At 48.3% G+C, this 16742-nt stretch overlaps 1 protein-coding gene across 3 annotated transcripts in view; it reads left to right on the forward strand.

The window, feature by feature from the left end:
• ZFYVE28 (zinc finger FYVE-type containing 28) overlaps positions 1 to 16742 on the forward strand; it is a 516457-nt gene that overhangs the window by 60175 nt on the left and 439540 nt on the right. The window lies entirely within an intron of this gene.

Raw genomic sequence — 16742 nt, forward strand, 5'->3', positions numbered from 1 at the left:
AGAGGCCAAGGGACCCAACGCATACTAGCATTCCCACAGCCACACTCTCAGGTAGAACAATACATGAACATCCGTTAAATAAGGAACATGTGGGAGCAGCAGAAACTTAGAGGAGAGAACATACAAGTAGGTGACCAGGCAATAGACGCGAGCCACAATACAGCTAAGCGGGCGCTAGTTTGTCGTCGGGTGCCATTGGATCACTATCGATTACGACTTGATCCTCCCCCCTGCAACTGAGTCAACATCTCATCCCAACCAGACGAAAGGGGATACATGCGCAGGCACATAGCATCCTCACGCCGCAGTGCAGCCCACTCCGCCTCCGCTCATACCATAAAGGAGCGCCTCCAAGCTAGTACTGATGGGGGCTCGGTGTCCTTCCATCTTTTAGTAATGAGACGCTTAGCTGTCAAAAGACCCAAGTCCAGGAATCTTGTACACGCTTTAGGCTTTTTGGCTGTCGGGAAAAGACCTAAGAGGCAGGAGCCGCCATCTAATAGCAGTGGGCGCGATGTAAACTTGGATAGGGATGTTGTAACTCCATGCCAATAAGTGTTTAAGGAGGGGCAAGCCCAGAACATGTGGAGGAAGTCTGCCCCAATTTCGCTGCAGCAAGACCAAGTGGAGTCCATTCGATTAAAATACCTGTTAATACGGGCTGGTGTGAGGTAAGCTCTGTGGAGTATGTAAAATTGTATGAGACGGAATCTTGCGTTCATGACCAGCTTATTATTAGGTTGTTAGTTATGGTTGAGTGTAGCCCAGAATAAAGAGGCCTGCTTTCAAAAACAGCTGCGTTTTGAGTCCCAGTTGGTACAGAGGCTTTCAAGAGTGAGAATCTTTTCTAAATCTTATGACTTTCAGTCAGTGGAAGAGGTAGTGGCTCCATGAAATTGTTTATGGAAGAGACTGAAACATTATTTTGGTTTAGTCATAGATTTGTGAAGTGCTGCTCTGAAAAGTTAAGATTTGAGCTGACAGAGATGTTTTGTAGGAATGTCTTTCTGCATGTAGTGTTGCAGATTTAAACGTATTCATAACAGTCAACAGGCCAGGGATTGGGAATGTCAATTTTATCTTTCTTAGTTTTATTTAAAAGTCAGTAATATTGGCCTTCACATATATCAGCTCCATAATGTCGACTACCTCTGTACTGTCAACATAAGCATGTATAGGGATGTATAGATCTACACTTGTAACTTCAGGTCTACTTACCTTGATTATATAGTGGTGGTCAACGTTCTGAAGCCAATATAGGGGCAGGTCGATAATAAAACTGGACATTGTAACTTCCGAACATTTTTATAATCAAATGATTACACCTAGTGTGCATTTTTTTCATAGGAGTGAATCGTACTCCCACAGGAAAGCTTTTAAGGACTGAAATCCCTGACAAATATGTACTTACATGAAGTCGGACTGGGTTATCATCAAACCAATTAGTGCTTTGACAGATGTATTTCTGTGGCCAGGAACATGATATTTAGTTTGTAGTAGTTGTTAGATCTTACATCCTTCTGTGTTGTATTCCCCCAAACAGAAACAGTTTACGTTGTGGTGTGAACTGCATAAGTATTCCTTTTCACTATCCTTTATGTCTAGTGCCCATCTGTTAATTTCTCTGGCTCTCATAGTATTTATTACACTGACTTTCTTTTTTTGATCATGGTCTTTAGTTGTCATCTAACTTGGGATCACATATTCCTAATGGCTGTCTCTTGTTTTCCACCCTTCATAAGTTGTGCTAGTTGTGTTTGTTCCTCAGATAACACTGTGCAGTGCTGTCACTCAGTATCCGTTTTCCCAGCAGATCAGGTGTCCCTTGCTGTTTGTCTGAATGAGTTTCCCTTCCCTACGTACTAGTAGCTTTTGGTGCCCTGCAGTGATTCATTATTCATTTTAGGGCACTCCAGGCACCCCTTAGATTATGAGGCCCAAATTCCCTACTTTTCCCTCAGCTTCTGCTTCATTGTATTATCATAATCATCATCACCATCAATGTCATCCATCATCACCATGCTTGGGTGCAGACCATGATGCTAGGTTTCAGGGGTGACTCTCCCTCACATTGTTTCATTACTGGAGGTGTGTGCCTCTAGCATCTTTTCTTTGGTCAAATACATCTTCTCTTTAGTGGTGGCTCTTTGTGGAGTCATGCCTTCTAGGTTTGGAAGGTCCCGGTGGACACTGAAGGGGAAAAAGAGAGTTGTTGCGTCACTGGGGCCCAAAGATGAGGCATATTCAGAGACCATGGAGATAAAAGAACAAATCTCCATAATGTTCAAAGATCTTATGGGAGTGTGGTCTATCAAAGAGAGTGAGGAACCGATCAGGATTGTCCTGTTTTCCCCATTTGGGGTGAATATACTCTGCAGAAGTACAGAAAAGATTCAGAAAGGCTGTAGCTTTCTTGGTTTACTGTCAATGTGTTCACTCAAGCTAATTGAAGGGACTTGCCTTGCACTATGTCTGTTACGTTATTCTATGCAGATTTGTAGAGCCCACTATCACCCTGTAGGGTATCCTGGCAGGTGTGAGGCTAGCCACACCTATGACCTAGTGGGACTACTAAAAAAAAATCAGCTATTCAGCTTCTTGTGGAATTCAAGAAGTGTAGAGGAGTCTCTTAGTGGCAGGCCGTTCCACACTTCAGGAGCAGTGTAGGAGAAGGCTCGACCGCCAGATGTGGTTTTCTTTATGTGTAGGAATTATGCAAATAGTCTGGATGAGCATATGTGTCTAGAAGGTTTGTGAAATCAGATGAAATTGCTGTGGTATGTAATGCCTTAAAGGTTTGGTGAGAAGTTTGAATTGTGCTTGTTTGTGAATGAGGAGCAAGTGGTACTCCTTCAGGAGTGGTGTGATGAGATTGCCGCATGAGAGGTTGATAGTGATTGTGGCCACCGAGTTCTGAATAGTCCACAGCCTGCTGGTGAGTTTTTTGTTGTTGTTGTTGATCCTGACATTGAGGGGTGTTCCCATAGTCCAGCTTGCTTGTGACCAGGACATGCATGATGGTTTCCTGATACTGACCGGGAGCCATTGGAAAATCTTTCTTAGCATCTTGAAGGTATGGAAGCATGAGGAGGTGACTTCATTGACTTGGTGGTCATGTTGAGGTTGCCTTTGATGATTCTGAGGTTCTTGGCATGGGCGGTGGGGGTGGGTGTCCGTCCTAGCTCACTTGGCCACCAGGTGGAGTGCCACTATGATGTGCTTTTCCCAAATATCATGATTTCAGTCTTTTCAGTGTTAAGCTTTAGATAGTTGGTCTACATTGAATGAGCAGTTTCAGTCAAGAAGGCATTTAACTTGATCTGGGTACTGGGTGTCTTGTCCATGAGGGAGAGAATGAGATGCGTGTCAGCGTAGGAGAGGATGTTAATGTGAGAGCAGATGATGCTGCTGGAAGGTGTCATGTATGTGTTGAACAGGGTCTGGTTCATGGAGAATTCTTGTGGAAACTCCGCAGAAGAAGTTGGAGGTGTATGGTGCCAGGCTGACTGAGTCCTTCCCATCCAGAAGGAGCAGATCTATCATAATGCATGTGCTTGGATTCTGATGTCGTGTAGGCGTTAGATGAAGATGTGAGATTGTGTCAAATGCTGCATTGAGGTCTAGGAGGATGAGGTCAGCTGTGTCTTCACTGTCTTCAGTCATGCGGATGTCATCTGTGGTAATTAGGGGAGCAGTTTTTGGTCTGTGGTTGAGTCTGAAACAGACACAATGGTGTAGAGGAGGAGGAGGAGGAGGAGGAGGAGGAGGAGGAGGAGGAGGAGGAGGAGGTGGTTATTGAGATATTCAGTGAGGTGTCTGTTAATTATTTTCTTTAAGACCTTGGCCAGTAATAGTAGCAAGGAGGTCACTCTTTGGGCTCGTGTTGAAGGGTCCATAGAGGGTTCCTTCAGCAAAGGGGGGGACAGTTGTGTGTTCCCAAGCATCTGGGAAGGTTGCGGAAAAGGTGGAGGTATTCATAATGAGGGCGAGCATTGCTGTCCTCTGGAGTAGGCGTGGTGGGGGGCATGCTCAGTTGGAGCCCCTGATTCACTTCATGGTGGCGGCAGTTTCTTCAGGGGTGATTGTGAGCCATGTGGTTAGTATTGATTATTTGGATAAGATAGGGAGGTGGTGGCGATGTCTGTTGTATCCGGTTGCGGACTGAAGCTGCTGTAAATAGTGGTGAAGAATTGAGAAGGATTGTTCACAGGTCCAGCAATGTGGTGAGCACTTTGGAGAAAGTCGATGATGAGGTGAAATCTTTCACAGTGGCAACATTTTTTTTTTGCTTCCGTTAGTTCTGGCATCAATGTGGTCCACCAGAGTGGCACAGTTGGTGGCCCAGATCATTTGGTGATGGTGTCTTAGGGCAGATTTGAATGTGCTCCAGTATACACTGTCCTGGCTCATTCTCCAGCGGCGTCTTCATCAATCCTCTGTGTACTAACTGATCTGGGGTCTGGATCTTGCTGTATTTCTCTGTTTGAGCAGGAACAGGGAGTTAGCACAGGAGGTGATCCACTTCTTGAAATTCTTTAGTGCTTTGGAGAGGCTGTTGCTGTGTTCGGGTCATTGGATGTTGACAGAGGTTTTCCAGTCCTTGTCAGTGATGCTGTTTCAGCAGGCTTGTCTGGTTGTGGTTCATGCGAGTTGAACCAGGATGGGGATGGTGAACTTGGTGAGGGCATGGTCTGTCCAGGGGACTGGTATGGGCTTGTCAACTCACATGTTGTTGAAGTTGGTGAAAATAAGGTCTAGAACGTGTCCCAGTGATAGGTTCCTTTGCACGCTGAATGTGGCCCCAGCTTTGATGGTCTTAAATGAATTCTCTTGAGCTTGGTTCAGCATGGTCTTCTAGGTGGAAGTTCAGGTCACTGAGTAGGATGCAATTGCTAGCAGTGAGGGACAATGTTGCAAATACGTCTGTGATGGTGTCAGGGAAGTTGGTGCGCGGCCCTGATGGTTTGTAGTTGAGAGTTCCACTTAGCGTAAAGTTAGCTGTGACCTGGAGCTTGAAAAACAGATGTTCCATGTTGGAGGATGACATGTCAGTGGATTTTATGTAGCTGATGGTGTTCTTGTGGATGATGGCAATTCCGTCTCCAGGTTTGTGAAATCTGTCTTACTTGGCAGCATTGTAGCTAGGGAGGGGGTGGTGGGTGAGGGATCATGGCAATGTCGGATATGCAGGCTTGAGCCAGGGTTCCATGATGAAAAGTAGGTTAGAGGCATTGTTGTGCAGCAGGTCCCAGATCTCTGTGGTGTGTTTGGGGAGCGGGCAGGTGTGTAGGAGCATGTATGCGAGAGTGGGTGGTTGCTGAACTGTTTAAGTGACGGATGTTTGCTATTGGTGCAGTGAGTATTGGGTGTGGGTACGTTCATGCAAACTTGCAATAAGCGCCTGAGAATGTTCCCTCAATGTTTGGTGCAGCGAGGCAGCAGCGTTTGGAGCAGCAGTGGAGGTTGAGGGTTACAGTGTGGTAGCAGCAGAAAGACCAGGGTTCTTGGCAATGGTCGCGGTCCAAGCTTGGATGGGCACAGATGGTTTGCCTTTGGTGTGCCACTGCGTGCATCTACGCTATGGTAGTCAGTAGGTCTTGTAGGGTAAAGGAGTTATGTCACTTCCTGTGCAGATGCAAGATGAGAAATCCAGTGATGTCACTTCCTGTACCGATGGATGATGGAAAATCCTGTGTGTCCACCTGCTCTCATTCTGCCTTGCCCCTCTGTATTTCTTTGTACCAAGTCCTCACGAATCCTTCAGTCTGCCTCTTACCTGTGGCCCCTAGTGTTTATCTGGAACAAGGCAGGTATGAGAAAACCAGATCTCATTGGGTTATATCTCTTCCACTGAGCTTTACTACTGCATGGCTGTATCCTGCAATCTGGTCATTTTTGGAGCCTACAAACATTTTAAACGTGTGCAAATTGTCAGTGAAACGAATACTATCAAATTAAAACAGTTCATATGTAAAAGGCTTTCAGCTATTAACGTTTTTCTTGGGTTCCGGAGTTGTGGCCCACGTTTACTAATGATTGTACTCCTATTATGAGATTGACTCTGTTTTAGGAGACCATAGTTGCATTGCATTGCATTGCATTGCATTTCCCGCCTTTAGGTTGTGACTGAAGCGTAATGGGCCCAGCTTCTGTAGGTATTCTCGGGTTCTCCCCGTACCCTTTTTAAGAAATGGATAGAATGGTCCTTTGCTAAAATGAGACCGCATTACTCTAGTTGCGCATACTCTTGCTGATTTATTCTCTATTATTTGGAGGTCCTGAAAGTATTTGATGGCACTCTAGAAAAGACTAGTGTTAGAAATGGGGTCTTTGGTTGGTAGTCAGGCTACCCCCTGTCCAAGCAAGGACCCTCACTCTAGTCAAGGTAAGTCACACACAATCCAAATTATCTTGTTAGCAGCATCTGGTAGCTTGGCACTGAGTAGTCAGGCTTACCTTAGAAGGCAATGTGTAAAGTATTTGGGAAATAAATCATGCAATAACACAGTATAGCACGACAGAAATACACCACACATTGTTTAGAAAAATATATAATACTTATAATATAAGATGCAGGTCAAAACTATTAAAATGCAATAAGTATATGTTGAGATATCACTGTAAAAGTGATATAAAGAGTCTTTAGTCTTTTAAAAGCAATAAATGTCTCTTTCAAGCACAAAGTACCTGGTTCATTTTTAAAATCTCCACAAAGAACTACAAAGGAGGAGATGCGTGGAAAACGAGGAGGTGTGCGTTGCGTGGAAATTTGTACCGCATGGCAGGCGCTGCATCTATTCCTCTCTGGAAGTCAGGCTGCATCGTTCTGGCTTGGCTGTGCATCGATCCAGTTGGCTGTGCGTCAAATTTACAGTCACTACACTGGTGCTGCGTCGATCTTCTCGTTGCGAAGTCAGGCCGCATCGTTCCGGTTTGGGTGCAGTGAATTTTTTACCGCAATGCAGGCTGTGCATAGTTTCTGACAGGCTGTGCGTCAATTTTCACCGCACAAGAAGTCCTTGTAGAGATTAAGTCTTTTTGGTCCGGAGACTTCAGGGAACAGGAGGCAAGTTCTATTCAAGCCCTTGGAGATCACTTCTCACCACAGCCAGAGAGTAGCAAGGCAGCAGGGCAATAGCAAGGCAGCAGTCCTTCACAGAAAGCAGTCAGGTGAGTCCTTTGGGCAGCCAGGCAGTTCTTCTTGGCAGGATGCAGGTTCTGGTTCAGGTTATTTTCTCCAGGAAGTGTCTGAGTTGGTAGGGGTAGAGGCCCTGTTTAAATACCCAAATGTGCCTTTGACGTGGGGGAGACTTCAAAGAGTGGCTTAGAAGTGCACAAGGCCCCCTTTCAGTTCGATCCTGTCTGCCAGGGTCCCAGTAGGAGGTGTGGCAGTCCTTTGTGTGAGGGCAGGCTACAGTCCTTTGACATGTACGTTTCAGACCCTCCACCCTCCCAGCCCAGGAAGACCCATTCAGTATGCAGATGTGTGCAGGTGTGACTGAGTATCCTGTGTTTGGGGTGTGTCTGAGTGAATGCACAAGGAGCTGTCAACTAAACCCAGCCAGACGTGGATTGTAAGGCACAAAGATTTAAGTGCAGAGAAATGCTCACTTTCTGAAAGTAGTATTGCTAGAATAATAATATTAAATCCAACTTCACCAGTCAGCAGGATTTTGTATCACCATTCTGACCATACTAAATATGACCTTCCTACTCCTTTCAGATCAGCAGCTAGCACTCAGACAGTATATGAGGGTAGCCCCAATGTTAGTCCATAAAGGGAGCAGGTCTCACAGCAGTGTGAAAACTAATTTAGGAGTTTTACACTACCAGGACATGTAAACTACGTTGGTACATGTCCTGCCTTTTGCCTAACAGAACCCTGCCCTATGGGTTACCTAGGGCATACTTTAGGGGTGACATGTTGAAAAAGGGGAGTTTTAGGCTTGGCAAGTACTTTTAAATGCCAAGTCGAATTGGCAGTGAAACTGCACATTACAGGCCTTCCAGTGGCAAGCGTGAGACATGATTAGGGGGCTACTTATGTGGGTGTCACAATCCGTGCTGCAGGCCCACTAGTAGAATTTCATCTACAGGCCCTGGGCACATATAGTGCACTTTACTAGGGACTTACAAGTAAATTAAATAATCCAATTGGGTATGATCCAATGTTATCATGTTTAAAGGGAGAGAGCATATGCACTTTAGCACTGGTTAGCAGTGGTAAAGTGTGCAGAGTCTTAAAACCAGAAAAAACAGTATCTAAAAAGTGGAGGGAGGCAGGCAAAATGTTAGGGTGACCACCCTAAGGCTGTCAGGTCTAACAACTAGGATGTGGTAATCCACTCAAGGCATGATCACCGTCCTCTTACAGTTATCACAGTGGCTCATCAGGCGCAACAGAAGTACCCTTCTCAAAATCACTTGTTTAATTGGTATTATTTGTGATTGCTGTGATGCAATGATTGAAGGGTAGCTCTTTGTCAAGGTAGAGCCAAAGTTTGTATGTTTTATTTGTAATGGGCCACTCCGTTTTTGTGCCCCTGGGAAAAGGAGAGCACTTTAGAGTGGAATTGTCGAATACCAGTATCTTTTATGATATTCAGGCAGTGGTAAATATACGTAGTGATTTTGGTCCTCCTGCCATGTGTGTAACTTATTTATTTGCATTTAAATTTGCTGGCTGAGTTGTGTGTTTACCTCTGCTAGTGGCTGCATCTTGATTGTAGAACATCACGAATGGTGAGAGGCCTTTGAATTCACTGCGGGTGATCCTCTTTATAAGTGAGGAGAAAGTGGCCATTTTGATCTGATGGCTCCAGTCTGCAAGGAAATGTCAACACTGTTGTATGGCTGCTGCGATTCTGCCCAATTGTCCAACTGCTAGAAAAGGATTCAAGAATTACATGGTTGCCCCGGCTTTGAACATGCAAGCAGCAGAAATTTTGAGGAGGATCAGTGTTTACGCCTGCTCTGCATCATGTGAGATGGTCCTCCCTCCTGTTAGCCAAGGCAGGTTATTTTCCTTACTATGAGTCTGGTGGTCCTGAAACTGCCAGACTTGCGGTGGCAGGTGGACTGCCCCTCAAATAGCAGTCCAGCCGCCACATTATGACGGTGGACACCGCCAGATTGGCACCGGTCGACAGCCTGGTAGTGCCGGCGGTCTTAATCCTGGGGATTATAAATCCCCTCTCTGCTGACATTTGCATGGCAGGTCGACCGCCATGCAAAAGCTGGCAGAGACAGGGTGTACTTGGTGGTGCAGGGCCCCCCATGGACAGCACCGTTGTGCTTTTCACTGCCTGAATTACAGGAGGTGAAAAGCGCAATGGGTGCTGTTGCACCCGACGCACCGCAACATTAGCGCCGGCTCGATTACACATGCACATTCAGTTCTCAGTGTGATCTGGTTGCTGCAACTTAGTTAATTAATTGTTGGTGTAAAAAGCCTGATATGGATCCCAACTCAAGTAAAGATCCTATAGTTGAGTTATATGCAACAGTGACTGTTGTGGTGTAGTGGCCCCCTTTGTCGCTGGACCCCAGTGATGTGTGGGGGCGGCATAATCTCTGCAGCTACTGCACTAATGAAAGCTATGCCTCGTTCTGGTTTTTTTAAAAGTTTTTATTAGTTTTTCAGTACAAGTGGAAGCATTTAACAGTCATCTAACATGAGGTAATGGTTAGAACTCTCCCCCCTCCCACCCCACCAATGCTACTCTGAGGAAACTATCCAAGTCCATTAAGAGGCATAGAACATAGCTCTATGGAGCAAGTGTCAAGTGATCACGTGCGTTAGGCATCCAGGGCTATTGCACATCACATAAACATTTTGGATTTCCTATCATTTGTTCAGAGTATCTCCTGCTCCTCCATCCTGTCTTGCACTCATACCACACCCGTCCCCCAGGGAATTTCTTACCATTCATCCCTCACTATCAGTATCCCCTTCTGAGGGGGTCTGATGCATATCACTCAGTCCCCTACCCAGCATCTCATCCGGGGCGTGTGGGCCTCCTGCAGCATCTCTGCCCATACCGCCATATTTTCTTCTACCTTGTCATCCGTCTGTACATGTTACATGGGTATCTCTTCCGCCACAGTCTCTTCTAATATATATTTCAGCCACTCATTATATAGAGGCAGTCTAGGGGCCAACCATTTGACGCAATACTCCTCTTTGCAAGGAGAAGTCCATGCAGCATAAATTTGTGGCTAAGCGTCCGTTTCTGTGGGATTGGAATGAACCCCAGCAGTATGGCTTTGTGTGTGTATGGTATCTGCCACCCCACTGCTCTATTGAGGGTCTTCAATATTTCTCCCCAAAAAGGTGACCGCATCGGTCAGCTCCACACAATAGGTACAAAGTCGGCTATCAGAACCACATCAGGGGCAGTGGTCCTATCTACTGGTATACATTTGGTGGGCCAGATACGTTTGATTGACATAATTATATTGCATCAGTTTAAAGCGGGCATTGGAGCTTATTTTGTCACCCCAGTGTGTATTCGTTTCCATTCTCATGATGTGTGCAAGGTTCACCCAATGCCTGTTCCCATCTCCGTTCAGATTTAGGGGTAATTCTAGGAACATTTTCTCTAAGGCCCCTCTATGTGTGATATCAGCCTGCGATTACCCACCATAGCGAGAAGTGTGGTAAGTGTTTGGGAGACTGGGCGTTCTTTCGGAAAACACGGCCATATCTCACGGGCCGTGGCTGCGATTTTTGCGTAATTGTAGATATTGCCAACCCCAATCTGAAGGCGTCGATTGCGTCGTGTGATGAATTTGTCACCCAAGTAGAGGTCTCCCAGATAGGTGCAGCCGCCCTTCCTCCATGTTTGTACGGACTTAATATCAGCAATGCGTGCAATGGGTTTTAAGTCCTAAAGTGGCATGCCTCCTTCTCTATTTTTCTGTGACATTCCATACTATACGTCTGCTGTTTCTAAGCGCTTTAAATTACTATTCTGTTTTTGAGTGCTTATATGTAGAGATGCTAAGAATTCGCTAACACCTCTTCTAGCCATACCTTTAGCAAGCTTTGGCACTTGACCTTTTCTCATAAAAACCTGGCAGGCACCCGTAATGAGGGCGTGTCTCGTGACTCGAATGTTAAGAACACGTTAGCACCCTCGGGAATCTTGAGATGAGCTCAACCAGTCGAGTTTCTTGAAATGCAGGCTTTAACAATTGCAAGCCTTTTTAATGGAGTGAAATTGCAGAAGAATGATGTGATAAAAAACGGAACAACTTGGGTGCTTGTAATTACGTACACTCGCGCGTGCGTCTAGCTGCGTTTGTTAGTAACTTCAGGATGAGGGGTGCTTACAGCCTTACTCGCCGTTGCTATACGTTTATAATACTCTTGCTCTTTTTTTTAGTTTAGATCCATCACAGGGCAGGCAATTCATAGCTATAAATACCCGCATCAGAGGGTAGTAAGGCTTAATATCAGAAATTGTGGCCCAAAGTGATGGTGATGGAGAGTTAGGAGACCATGAAAACGCACACAAATAAAACGTTGTGTATTTGTTTTGATGGCATTAGGAAACTGTGCAAGGTTAATAATTATATCTAATAGGAGCATTATATGAAAAAGAGCAGTATTTTGGTCCGGGAGTAGTCGTAAAGAAAATGTTCCTAGAAAAATAACGTGACCGCTCTAAAACGATTAGAATGCCAGAGTATGGTTACTGACAGTACGTAAAAAATTGACATTGTTTTTGAAGCTTGTAATCCGAGACACATCGCAGAGTTAGATTTCCTGTCTTTCGTTTGTACAATGGATTTCAGGCGGGGGTTTGTCCTTTTTGTATGGTCCTCTAAGCCTGTATGTAAGGTAAAGAGTCTACAAGGTCTCTATTCCACAATTAAGCTGAATTTTCAGTGATATTTTCTGCCAATCTCAATAGGTTTATACAGTAGCATAATTAATGTACTCTGGCACTAAGCAGTTAATTCTGCTCCCAAATATGAGGATTTAGGCGCACTTATTTCCATTTCTCCATATACCATCTGCATTTTAAAACTTGGGGTCCGATTTTAGAGGTTGGCGGACAGGTTACTCAGTCACAAATGCGGCAGATATGCTATCCACCGTATTACGATTTCCATAGGATACAATGAAGTTATAATACGGCAGGCAGGATATCCGTCACGTTTGTGACTGAGTAACCCCATCCGCCAGACTTTAAATTAGGTCCCTAGTCTGGCAAAGTCAAAGATACAGCTCCGTATAGAGGATGCCCCACTCTGGAATTCTGCCTATTGCTGGACTCCACCGGGCTGTATCTGACCATAGGCTTCAGCTTTCTGGTAATTTTGTTTGGTGCCTGTTTTGTCCTCCACTTTTTCAGATAATCCTGATCTTGCCCTGTTAGTTCGATCACAGAGAAATGAGAGGTTTTTCATTTGTCCATAATGTGTTCTCCTGTCCTCCCTACCGTTTCCATTTGTAGGCTGCTTCTTTTCGAGAACTAATCTGTGCTCTTTCTGCTTGAATTGATGAAATCTGATTTATGTCTCAAAGGCCTTGATCTGTCTGCTCTGGCTCCCTCTCATCAAGAGGGTTGACTTGACATCTAACTTACATAATTTTTCTTTACTCGGGCTCTAGCTTACCAACGTTTAAAATCAAATCATTAACATTTATAAAGCGCGCTACTCACCCGTGCGGGTCTCAAGGCGCTAGGGGAAAAAGGGGGGGGGGTTATCGCTGTTCGAACAGCCAGGTCTTTAGGAGTCTCCGGAAAGCGGAGTGGTCCTGGGTGGTCCTGAGGCTGGTGGGGAGGGAGTTCCAGGTCTTGGCCACCAGGAAGGAGAAAGATCTCCCACCCGCCGTGGAGCGGCGGATGCGAGGGACAGCAGCGAGTGCGAGGCCAGAGGAGCGGAGGAGGCGGGTGGGGACGTAGAAGCTGAGGCGTCTGTTGAGGTATTCCGGTCCCTTGTCGTAGAGGGCTTTGTGTGTGTGGGTGAGAAGTCGGAAGGTGATCCTTTTGCTGACAGGGAGCCAATGCAGGTGTCTCAGGTGTGCGGAGATGTGGCTGCTGCGGGGTATGTCGAGGATGAGGCGGGCCGAGGCGTTTTGAATGCGTTGCAGGCGATTTTGGAGTTTGGCTGTGGTCCCGGTGTAGAGGGTGTTGCCGTAGTCCAGGCGGCTCGTGAGGGCATGGGTCACGGTTTTTCTGGTGTCGGCGGGGATCCAGCGGAAGATCTTGCGGAGCATGCGGAGGGTGAGGAAGCAGGCGGAGGACACAGCGTTGACTTGCTTGGTCATGGTGAGAAGAGGGTCCAAGATGAAGCCGAGGTTGCGGGCGTGGTCTGTGGGGGTCGGTGCGGTGCCGAGGGCCGTGGGCCACCAGGAGTCGTCCCAGGCGGACGGGGTGTTGCCGAGGATGAGGACTTCCGTTTTTTCAGAGTTCAGCTTTAGGCGGCTGAGCCTCATCCAATCTGCGACGTCCTTCATACCCTCTTGTAGGTTGGTCTTGGCGCTGGCGGGGTCCTTGGTGAGGGAGAGTATAAGTTGGGTGTCGTCGGCGTAGGAGGTGATGATGATGTCGTGCTTGCGTACCATGTTGGCGAGGGGGCTCATGTAGACATTGAAGAGTGTGGGGCTGAGTGATGAGCCTTGGGGTACGCCGCAGATGATCTCGGTGGGTTCTGAGCGAAACGGAGGGAGGTAAACTCTTTGGGAACGGTTTGAGAGGAAGGAGGCGATCCAGTCCAGGGCCTGGCCTTGGATCCCGGTGGAGCGGAGGCGGGTGATTAGGGTGCGGTGACAGACGGTGTCAAAGGCAGCCGAGAGGTCGAGCAGAATGAGGGCGACTTTTTCACCGTTGTCCATCAGGGTTCTGATGTCGTCAGTGACTGAGATGAGGGCGGTTTCAGTGCTGTGGTTGGTTCGGAATCCGGTTGGTGAGGGGTCGAGCAGGTTGTTGTCTTCCAGGAAGGTGGTCAGCTGTTTGTTGACGGTCTTCTCTATTACTTTGGCTGGGTAAGGCAGAAGAGAGATGGGGCGGAAGTTTTTTAGGTCGCTCGGGTCAGCCGTAGGTTTCTTTAGTAGGGCGTTGACTTCGGCGTGTTTCCAGCATTCGGGGAAGGTAGCAGAAGAAAAAGAAGAGTTGATGACGGTCTGGAGGTGCGGGGCGATGATGTCGTCGGCTTTGTTAAAGATGAAGTGCGGGCAGGGGTCCGAAGGGGCGCCGGAGTGGATAGAGTTCATGATGGATTTGGTTTATTCCGTGTTGATGTGGGACCAGTTTTTGAGGGTGGTGGCCGTGGATGCCGGTTCGGTGGTGTATGGTTGGGTCTGGTGTCCGAAGCTGTCGTGGAGGTCGCTAATCTTGCGATGGAAGAAAGTGGCGAGGGATTCGCACAGATCCTGTGAGGGCGTGACGGCGTTGGCGCTGGCGCTGGGGTTGGAGAACTCTTTGACGATGCTGAAGAGTTCTCTGCTGTTGTGGCTGTTTTTGTCTAGTCTGTCGGTGAAAAAGTTCCTTTTGGCAGTGCGGATCAGGTGGTGGTGTTCGCGTGTAGCGTTCTTGAGGGCGGTCATGTTGTCAGCGGTGTGGTCCTTGCGCCAGGCCTTCTCAAGGGCACGACAAGTTTTCTTTGATTCTTTGAGGGTGTCAGAGAACCAGAGAGGTTTTTTGGTGTTGGTCTGTCGATGCGTGCGTTTGAGGGGAGCAAGGATGTCTGCGCAGTTGGAGATCCAGTTTGTGAGGTTGAGGGCTGCGTCGTTGGGGTCGGTGGTGAGGGTGGGTTGGTTGGCGGTGAGTGCGGAGAAGAGTTGCTCTTCGGGGATCTTGTTCCACTGTCGACGAGGGATTGGTTGGGTGCGGAGGCGACGGGTCTCGCGTCGGAATGTGAAGTGGACGCAGCTGTGGTCGGTCCAGTGTAGGGCGGAGGCGTGGCTGAAGAAGACGTGTTTGCTGGCGGAGAAGATGGGGTCAAGCGTGTGTCCGGCGATGTGGGTGGCAGTGTTCACCAGTTGTTTGAGGCCAAGGTTGGCGAGGTTGTCGTGCAGGGTGGTGGTGTTGGGGTCGTTGTTTTGTTCCAGATGGAAGTTGAGGTCACCTAGGAGAATGTAGTCCGGCGAGGGCGTGCGGGGAGATTAAGTCGGCGATGGCGTCGCTGAAAGGGGCGCGTGGCCCGGGAGGACGGTAGACGAGGGATCCTCTGAAGGTGGTCCTCGGATCGGTGCAAATCTGAAAATGCAGGTGTTCAGCGGCGAGAGGGGTGTCTTCGGTGGAGGTGGTGACGCTGATGGAGTCTTTGAAGACGATGGCGATACCTCCTCCTACCTGGATGGTGCAGTCTTTTCTGGAGATCTTGTAGCCTTCGGGGATGCAGTGGCAATGTCAGGGGCCGAGGAGGCGTTCATCCAGGTCTCCGTGATGAAGGCGACGTCCGGTGCTATGGAGTCCAGGAGGTCCCAGAGTTCAATGGCGTGTTTGTGGACGGAGCGAGCGTTGACTAGGATGCACTTGAGGTGGTTGATGGCTCGTGGGCTTGTGATCGTGGTTGTTGCGTGGTGGAAGGTGCGTTTGCAGGAGTTGCAGGCGAAGGGTCCATGGGTGCGTTTGGGGTGAGCTTGGAAGCAGGTGTTGGAGCGTCCTGGGTTGAGGGCGTGGAGGGTGGTGGGGTCGTAGCGGGGCTTGGGAGAGCTGGGGACCAGGGGTCGTGGCGCTGGGCGCGGGCCAGGTGCGGACGGGCTTGCCTCTGGCGTGCCAGTGGCGTGCCCGCTGCGCGCGCCCGCTGCGCAGTCGCGCAGCGGCCGCCATATGAGGTAGGAGGGGGGGAGGGGTCAGGTGGGGGCGAATGGGAGCTGGGAGCTGGGGGGCGGGGGCGTGCAGGAGGTCGCGGCGGGAAAGCGCGAGGGAGGGGGGGGACAGGTAGAGTGAGAAGAGCTGGGGGAGGGGGGTTTAAGGGTGGAGGGGGGTGAGTGTTAGGAGGTTTAGGAGATAAGGGAGAAAGATAGGAGTAGGGTTGAGAAGATAGGGGAGGGGGGGTTGTAGGGGTGGGTGAGGGTGAGAGGTAGAGTGAGAGGATAGGAAGATAGGTAATAGAGGGGGTGAGGGAGGGGGGGAGAGATAGAGAAATAGATAGAGAAAATAGATAGGGAAATGGATAGATAGGGAAATAGAAAGATAGGAAGATAGGAGGAGGTGGAGAGTGAGGGAGTTAGATAGTGGGATAGAGAGATAGGTAGATAGGAGGAGTGAGGGAGGTAGATAGTGAACGGGTTAGATAGGAGAGATAGAGAGGGGGATGCGAGTGGGGGAGGGGGATGAGGCAGGAGCAGGAGGGCAGGCGCGGGGAGAAGAGGACGGAGGAGGCAGAAGAGCCGAAGACCAGAAGAACAGAACACCGGAAGGAGAGAAGAAAGGAAGATCAGAAGACCGGAAGGAGAGAAGAAAGGAAGACCGGAAGAACACAGAAGAACACAGAAGAAGATACAGAAAAACGAAGAACAGAGGGCAGAAGACCACAGAAGAAGATAGAGAAGAAGAGTGAAGACAGGGGAAAGAAGAGTACAGAAGAAGATTACAGGCGAGGAGGAAGAACAGAAGAACAGAGAAGAAGAAAAGAAGCAGGAGCAGGAGAGAGGGTGAGTAGCGAGGGGCTGGGGGGGGGGGGTACTTACTGTGAGGTGGGACTCAGGAACCTGGAGGAGCTGCAGCGGCAGGGGGAGCGACCTACCCTTGGGTCAAGGGTCGCTACCACTGTCGCGCAGC

Source organism: Pleurodeles waltl, chromosome 1_2, assembly GCF_031143425.1.
Source record: "Pleurodeles waltl isolate 20211129_DDA chromosome 1_2, aPleWal1.hap1.20221129, whole genome shotgun sequence".
NCBI lineage: Eukaryota > Metazoa > Chordata > Amphibia > Caudata > Salamandridae > Pleurodeles > Pleurodeles waltl.